The sequence below is a fragment of the Elephantulus edwardii genome, unplaced genomic scaffold (genome assembly GCF_000299155.1).
Source record: "Elephantulus edwardii isolate Elephantulus edwardi_28Jun2011 unplaced genomic scaffold, EleEdw1.0 scaffold00524, whole genome shotgun sequence".
Lineage (NCBI taxonomy): Eukaryota > Metazoa > Chordata > Mammalia > Macroscelidea > Macroscelididae > Elephantulus > Elephantulus edwardii.
The window spans coordinates 223964-232608 of record NW_006400274.1 but is presented as its reverse complement, the minus strand read 5'-3'; the positions used below and the strand labels follow the sequence as shown (position 1 = coordinate 232608).

The 8645-nt window shown below is 39.6% G+C and overlaps 2 pseudogenes; one reads left to right on the top strand and one right to left on the bottom strand.

The window, feature by feature from the left end:
* The first annotated feature begins 346 nt into the window (after nucleotides 1-346).
* LOC102846922 lies at nucleotides 347-1124 on the top strand (annotated as a pseudogene).
* A 2565-nt stretch (nucleotides 1125-3689) lies between these two features.
* LOC102846520 overlaps nucleotides 3690-8645 on the bottom strand; it is a 15124-nt pseudogene continuing 10168 nt past the window's right edge.

The window sequence follows — 8645 nt, the reverse complement described above, 5'->3', positions numbered from 1 at the left end:
TGCGTTTGTGTCTCTTATAAAATGTATTTGCAATGAATAAGTCATTGATTTTACAAAATTCAATCATTCTATCTCCAGCCTCATTCCTGTCACCATGCCCATGTTTTCTGACTACTGATTCTTTTTCACTATTCTCAACTTGCACAACAGAACACAGTGAATAGTATATATGAAAAAACAAGAGTTAACATCATTCTCAATGGAGAAAAGCTAAAAACATGAGAAAAGGATGTCCGCTGTCATCATTTTGGGTAAATACTTATTGAAAAGTATTTGCTAAGACAATACAATAAGAGAAGGAAATAGAGTCGTGTTGCAGAGGAAGGAAATGAGTAATGCTGGTGTAATGGCAGAGCTGAAACTGTTAGAGATGGAGGCCTTTGCAGCCTCCGCAGCTGCAGCTCTGGAGAACTTACAAGTGGAAGCAAGCTGCTCTGTATACCTTGAGTACCGGAAGGAGCCTGTCATCACTGACTGTGGGCACAACTTCTGCAGAGTTTGCATTACTTGCTTGTGGACTTGGAAAGGGACTTCCCATGTCCTGTGTGTCAAAAGATGTCCTGGCCTAATCAGCAATTAGGCAGCATGGTGGAAATTGCCAAGCAGCTCCAAGCTGTCAAAAGGAAGCTCCAGGATAAAAACCTCTGCCCTCAGCACCGTGAGGCCCTCAACCTCTCCTGCTGTGAATACCAAAAGCCTGTACATGTTCAGTTTCCTACACCCATGAGTCCCACATCATTGTGCCATTGGACAGTGCCACACAGGAGTACAAGGAGAAGCTACAGGAGTGCCTGTACCCCCTGGAGCAGAAGCTGCTGGATATCACCCATTGCAAGTCATCTGAGGAGAAAAAGCCAGGAGAGCTCAAGAGAATGGTGGAGAGTCACTGGCAGCAGATCTTAAAGAAATTTGAGGAGCTTCACAGGCAGCTGGATGAAGAAAAGCAAATGTTCCTTTCATGACTGGACAAGGAGGAGCAGGACATTCTGTAGCATCTCCAAGAAAATGCTGCTTACATCAGGGACAGGCAACAGAATTTGGCCCACTTGACTGCTGAGGTAGAGGGCAAATGCTTCTAGTCAGACTTCGAGATGCTTAAAAGGGTTCGACTTTTGCCCCTGTGAGCCATGGTTGGATGGAACAAAATATAACAGCCCAAGCCTTTCTTGTGGTCCAGGATGCTCACCCTGCTGCTCTGATCCCTAAATCCTTTCATTCTTTTAGGCATGCTAAAGGAGCTTTATCTACTGAAAGGTTTCTCTGACCTCTCCAATTCCTTTCTAGTCATTTCTTTGTTCCTTTATCTTACTACCAATTATGTGATTTTTACCAAAGAAAAATATACTGTTTTGAAAGGAAGGATGTCTAGTCTGAAGTAGTGAAAAATATGTACTGAAATTTTAGAAATACAATTAATTATGTCCTGGAATATGATTTACCTACTGGGGCAGGGAGGGTGGGGAAGGGAAAAAGAAAGAGAGAGGAAGAAGAAGAAGAAGAAGAAGGAGAAGAAGAAGAAGAAGAAGAAGAAAAAGAAGAAGAAGAAGAAGAAGAAGAAGAAGAAGAAGAAGAAGAAGAAAAAGGAGGAGGAGGAGGAGGAGGAAGAAGAAGAAGAAAAGAAAATATATGTATAAACATGTTTAAAAGATCCTTGAAATTATGTATCATAATATACTGCTTTTGATATGTAAATGATGCCAATAACATGTTTGAAAGACTGTCCAAAGCAGGTAAATGATGTTAGTCATGCTATAGAAAGCATTCATTTTAGAGATGAAAGTACAAACCAACATTTGAATCAGTGAGGCTGTATTGTACATTTACGTGTATGCTTTGTATTTCTTGATATTTATTTTTGTGTCCTTTTATGTTAGTATGTTGTACCTTTTACATTAAGTTGGGATATCTTTTAAGAAGAAAGAAAGGAAGGAAGGAAGGAAGGAAGGAAGGAAGGAAGGAAGGAAGGAAGGAAGGAAGGAAGGAAGGAAGGAAGGAAAGAGCATCCTGATCAGTAAAAAGATGGTAAAACTATCGATCTATGCAGATGATATGATAGTGTACACAAAAAAGCCCCAAGGACTCAACAACAGCAACAAAAATGTTAGAGCTAATAGACCAATTTAGGAGTGTGGCAGGATATAAGATCAACATCTAAAAATCAGTGGAATTTTTCTACAGTAACAAAGAGAATTCAGCGAAGGAAACCAATAAAACAATACCATTTACAATAGCCAACCACACATTGAGATATTTGGGAGTGAAGTTAATTAGAGACAAAAAAGGCCTATACAAATAAAACTACAGAATATTTCTGTGAGACAGAATAAAAGACCTAAATAAGTGGAACAACATTCCTTGTTCATATATAGGAAAACATATTGTGAAAATGACAATCCTATCAAAAGCAATCTACATGTTTAATGTAATTCCAATACAGATACCAAATTTATTCTTCAAGGAAATAGAAAGGGAAATTATCAAGTTTATTTGGAAAGGAAAGAAATTTCAAATAAGAAAAACACTTCTGGAAAAAAAAATTAAGCAGGAGGCATAGCACACTCTGACTTCAAAACTTCCTACACAATGGTAGTAACCAAAAGAGCATGGTGCTAGTACAGTGACAAGCACACAGCCCAATGGGTCAAAATTGAGAAACCAGAAATGGACCCAGCTATCTATGGTCAACTGATATTTGGCAAAGAAATAAAACCTGTCAAATGAGGAAATAACAAACTCTTCAACACATGGTGCTGGAAAAACCGGTCTGCTGAAACAGGATCCACACCTCACACTATACACAAAAATCAACTCAAGGTGAATCAGAGACCTGAGAGTAAAGCCCCAAACCATAGGGTTCATTCAGAGACAAACTGAGATCAAACTTGGACAGCCTACTCTGCAATCTAAAGAGACTGCCAAATACAACTAAAAATGCATAATATGGAGAGGATAAAACTGATGAATGGGACCTTCTAAAGATTAAATCCCTGCATGCATCAAAAACATTTTCCAACAGAGTAAAAATAAAACCTACTGACTGAGGGGAAAAAATTGGCACTACCATTTCAGACAAGGGTCTCATATCAAAAGTTCACTGATTAGCAATAACTGAAAGTATGCAAATTATCTGTTTGTGTTGTGGTTCTGGTTTCTTTAGGGTATATTCCCAGTAGTGGAATTGCTGGGTCAAATGGCATTTCTATTTCCAACTTTTTGAGAAAGCATCATTGCTGGGTCAAATGGCATTTCTATTTCCAAATTTTTGAGAAAGCATCATAGGTGCCATCCATAGTGGTTGCACCATTTTACACTTCCACCAACAACAAATAAGGGTTCCAATTTCTCTACAGCCTCACCAGCATTTGTTCTTTGCTGCTCTGTTGAACTTTGCTATTGTTACTAAAGAGAGATGATACCTTATGGTTGTTTTGATTTGCATTTCTCCTAGAGCTAGGGATTTTGAACATTTCTTCATGTGTTTGTTTGGCATCTAAATAAATGTCTTCTTCAGTGAAGTGTCAGTTCATATCCTGTATCCATTTTGCAACTGGATTGTTTACCTTTATCTTGTTGAGGTACTGGAGTATTCTATAAATTCTAGATATAAGTCCCTTATCATACATGTCATTGGATCCTGGTGTTTGTGATTTACTTGAAAGCTCAGACTTGATATTGTTTGGAGAGAACGTTTAGAAGCATTTGCGGTGGACGACGGAGGGGCCCGACTCGTCGTACTCTTGTTTGCTGATACACATCTGCTGGAAGGTGGACAGCAAGGCCAGGGTGGAGCCGCTGATCCACACTGAGTACTTCCGTTCGGGGGGGGGGCGGTGCGATGATCTTGATCTTCATGGTGCTGGGGTGATCTCCTGCATCCTGTCGGCGATACCTGGGTACATGGTGGTCCCGCCCGACAGCACGGTGTTGGCGTAGAGGTCCTTCCTGATGTCCACGTCACACTTCAAGATGGAGCTGAAGGAGGTCTCGTGGATGCTGCACGACTCCATCCCCAGGAAGGACGGCTGGAAGAGCGCCTCTGGACACCAGAAGTGCTCATTGCCAATGGTGATGACCTGGCCGTCGGGCAGCTCGTAGCTCTTCTCCAGCAAGGACAAGGAGGCGGCATTGGCCATCTCCTGCTCGAAGTCCAGCGCCATGTAGCACAGCTTCTCCTTGATGTCATACAGGATCTCTCACTCAGCTGTGGTGGTGAAGCTGTAGCCGTGCTCGGTGAGGATCTTCATGAGGTAGTCAGGTCGCGGCTGGCCAGGTCCAGACGCAGGATGGCGTGGGGCAGCCTGTAGCCCTAGTAGATGGGCACCGTGTGGGTGACACTGTCGCCGGAGTCCATGAGGATGCCTGTGGTGCGGCCCGAGGCGTACAGCCAGCACGGCCTGGATGGCCACGTACATGGTGGGAGTGTTGAAGGTCTCGAACATGATCTGGGTCATCTTCTCGCGGTTGGCCTTGGTGTTCAGGGGCACCTCGGTCAGCAGCACCGGGTGCTCCTTGGGGGCCACACGCGTCTCGTTGTAGAAGGTGTGGTGCCAGATCTTCTCTATGTCGTCCCAGTTGGTGACGATGCCGTGCTCGATCGGGTGCTCGAGCGTCAGGATGCCCCACTTGCTCTGCGCCTTGTCGCCCACGTGAGTCCTTCTGGCCTATGCCCACTATCACGCCCTGGTGGCGGAGACGCCCCACGATGGATCAGTAGACCACGCGGCGGGTGTAGTCGCCGGCGAAGCCGGCCTTGCACGTGCTGGAGCCGTTGTCGATGACCAGGGCAGCGGATCTCTTCTTCCATGGCTACCGAGAGGAGGGCTGCGGCGGGAGAGCAAGCCAGTGAGTGCAGAGACGGTGGCGGCAGTGGAGACTGAGCTGTGTGTGTCTGTTTGTTTGTTGTTGTTGTTGTTGTTTTTTATGTGTATAGGGATTCCATTCTTAGAAGGTCATATTCATCTACTTTATTTTCTCCTGGTTGTAGGTTTTTCAGGATGCTCAGGAGACGGTACATGTTGTGGATTAGAGCTTCTAGAGTTTTTCCAAGCTTTTCTCAGATGAAGATTATAGTCCTTGACTTTACTCCTACATCCTTGATCCATTTTGAGTTGATTTTTGTGTATGGTGTGAGATGTAAGTCTTGCTTGAATTTTCTGCAGATAGTTTTCCAATGTTCCCAACATAATTTGTTAAAGAGGTTTTCATTTCTCCACTTAATTTATTTCATCTCCTTGTCAAAAATCAGTTAAACATAGGTAGATGTGCTGATTTCTGGGTTCTTAATTATAGTCCATTGATCTATGTGTCTGTCACTGTACTTGTATCATGCTATCTTGACTACCACAGCTGTGTAGTAGGACTTGAGATCATGGAGTGAGAGGCCTCCAACTTGTTTCTCTTTTTCAGGAGTGCTTAACGTGTTTGAGGTCTCTTTCCATTCTAGATGAAATTGGAAATTTTCTTTTCCATCTCATTGAAGAATGGAATTGGTATTTATATTGGGATTGCATTGAACTTGTAGATTGCCTTTGGTAGAATTGTAATTGTCATGATATTGAGTCTTCTTATCCATGAGCATGTTAAATTCTTCCTTTTCTCCAGATCTCTTTTTGTTTCTTGCAGTAATGTTTGTCATTTTCTTTGAATAGGTCTTTTGTGTTTTTAGTTAAATTTACTCCCAAATATTTAATCTTGTGGTTACCTATTGTGATGCATATTGCTTTTCTTAGCTCCAGTTCTGTATTTTTTTTTTTGTCACTGTAGAGAAATCCAATTGATTTTTGTATATTGATCTTGTATCCTATCACTTTGCTGAATTGGTAACTAAACCAGTAATTTTCCTACTGAGCCATTAGGGTTTTCTAAGTGTACTAGTGTATCATCTGCATATAGATCCAATTTTACCTCCTCTTTGCCAATTTGGATATCTTTTATTTTCTTCTCTTGTCTTATTGCTCTCACTAAGACTTCCAATAGGACAGGTGATAGTGGGCATCCTTGCCTAGTTACTGTTCTTAAAGAGAATGCCTTTAATTTTTCTCCATTGACAATAATGTTGGCTTTTGGTTTTGCATATGTACTTTTTACTATGTTGGGGAAACTTCCTTCTATTTCTATTTTGTTGAGTGTTTTAACCATGAAAGAGTGTTGGATTTTGTTAAAGGACTTTTCTTTATCAATTGATAGGATCATGTGGCTTTTGTTCTTTGTTTTGTTAATATGATTTGCATTGTTTGTTTTTCTTCTGTTGAATCATCCTTGAATACCTGTTAGGAATTCTTCTTGGCCATGATGTATTATTTTTTAAAATGTTTTGTTAGATTTATTGGCCAGAATTTTATTCAGAATTTTTTAATCTATGTTCATGGTAGATATTGGCCTATCTGTTCTATTTTGGTGGTGTCTTTATCTGACTTTGGTATCAAGGATATGCTTGCTTCATAGAATGAGTCTGAGACAAATCCATCTTCTTCTATTTTCTGAAATACTTTATGTAGAATTATTGACCATTCTTCTCTGAATATTTGATAAAATTCACTTGTAAAAGATCTGGTACAGGGCTGTTTTTAGGTTGGAAGATTTTTATTGCCTGTTCAGTTTCTTCTTTTTAAATGAGTCTGATCAGGTATTCTATTTAGGTCTATGTCAATTTAGGTAGGTTGTGAGTTTCTAATTTTCCATTTCCTCTAAATTTTCATATTTGTTTGAGTACAGTTTTACATCATATTCCACAGTTATTAACCTTTTTATTTTAGTTGATTCTGTTGTGACTTTGCCCTTTTACTCTCTTACTTGGATTATTTGTGTTTTTCTCTTTATTTATAAATTTACTGGTGGTTTGTTGACTTTATTACCTTTTCAAAGAACCAACTTCTGGTTTTGTTGATGATTTCAATTCTTCTGTTTTCTATTTCGTTTATTTCTGCTCTATATTTTATTATTTCCATTTCTTTAAAGATTATCTGGTTTTCTTGCTGTTCTTTTTCAATTTGTTGGAGATATTGAGTTAGAAAGTAAATAATCATTTACGCTTTAAAAAATATTTTATTAATTTTAATGAACATTTACAGAGATTTTGGGTTTCCATTCATTGTTGCACTTTTCTCTCTGCCCAGCCCTCCCCCCAGTTCACTCCTCTTTTTGAAAAGTAAAAGAAAAATTACAACCTTAATTCTGGACTCTTGTGATAATAATAATACCCTATTATATATCGCTTTTAAATTGTTCTCTCCCTCATCTGTTTCAATCCAGTATACATAATTCATACATAATTCATCCAGTTTTTTTTTCCAGTCTTACCCCAACCCTGATGTCAGTCCCATTTTACAACAGTGGTACCATGCAGTATCTGTCCTTTTGTGACAGAAACACTTCACTCAGCATAATGTCTGTCCTCAAGGGTCATCCATTTTGAAAAATATTGCATGAGTTCCTTGTTTTTCAATGCAGCGTAGTATTTCATTGTGTGAATATGCCACAACTTCTCTATCTATTCATTTGTTGATGGGCACTTGGGTTGTTTCCAACTCCTTGCTATTGTGAGCAAAGCCATGATAAACATGGGTGTATATATATCTGCTTGGATGTTGGTTATGGTCTCTATAGGATATATTCCCAGTGGTAGAATTGCTGGGTCAAATGGTATCTCTATTTGCAACTTTTTGAGAAAGCTCCACACCATTTTCCACAGTGGTTGCACAATTTTACACTCCCACCAACAGTGAATAAAGGTTTCTCCACAAACTCACCATCATTTGTTGCTTGCTCTTCTGTTAAATTTTGCTATTCTGACTGGGGAGAGATGTTATCTCATAGTTGTTTTGATTTGCATATCTCTTTGAACTAGGGATTTTGAATATTTCTTCATGTGCTTGTTGGCCATCTGAATGTCTTCTTTGATGAAGTGTATGTTCATGTCCTGTACCTATTTTCCAATTGTATTATTTACCTTTATTTTGTTGTGGTGCTCAAGTATATTATAAATTCTAGATATAAGACCCTTATCTGACATGTCATTACCAAACACTTTTTCCCAGTCTGTGGCTTCCCTTTTTACCCTGTTGGAGGAGTTTTTGGATGTGCATAAGGATTTGATTCTTAGAAGGCCCAATTCATCAATTTTATATCTTCTCCTGGTTGTAGATTTTTCAGGATACTTGGAAGACTGTATGCTGTGGATTAGGACTACTAGAATTCTTCCAAGGTTTGTAAATGAAGTTTATAGTCCTTGGTTTTAGTCCTAGATCCATGATCCACCTTGAGGTGATTTTTGTATATGGAGTGAGATGTGAATCTTGCTTGAGTCTTCTGCAGATGATTTTCCAATTGCCAACACCATTTGTTAAAAAGACTGCCATTTCCCCACTTGACTGATTTAATTTCCTTGTCAAAAATCAGTTGACCATAGATAGATGGGCTGGTTTCCAGGTTCTCAATTCTATTACATTGATCTATGTGTCTGTCATTGTACCAGCACCATGCTGTCTTAACCACCACGGCAGTATAGTAGGATTTGAAATCAGGGAGTGGGATACCTCCGACCATTTTTCTATTTTTTAATTAAATTTTATTAGTTTTAATGAACATTTACAGATATTTTGGGTTTTCATTCATTCATTGTCGCACTGTTTTCTCCACCCTCATCC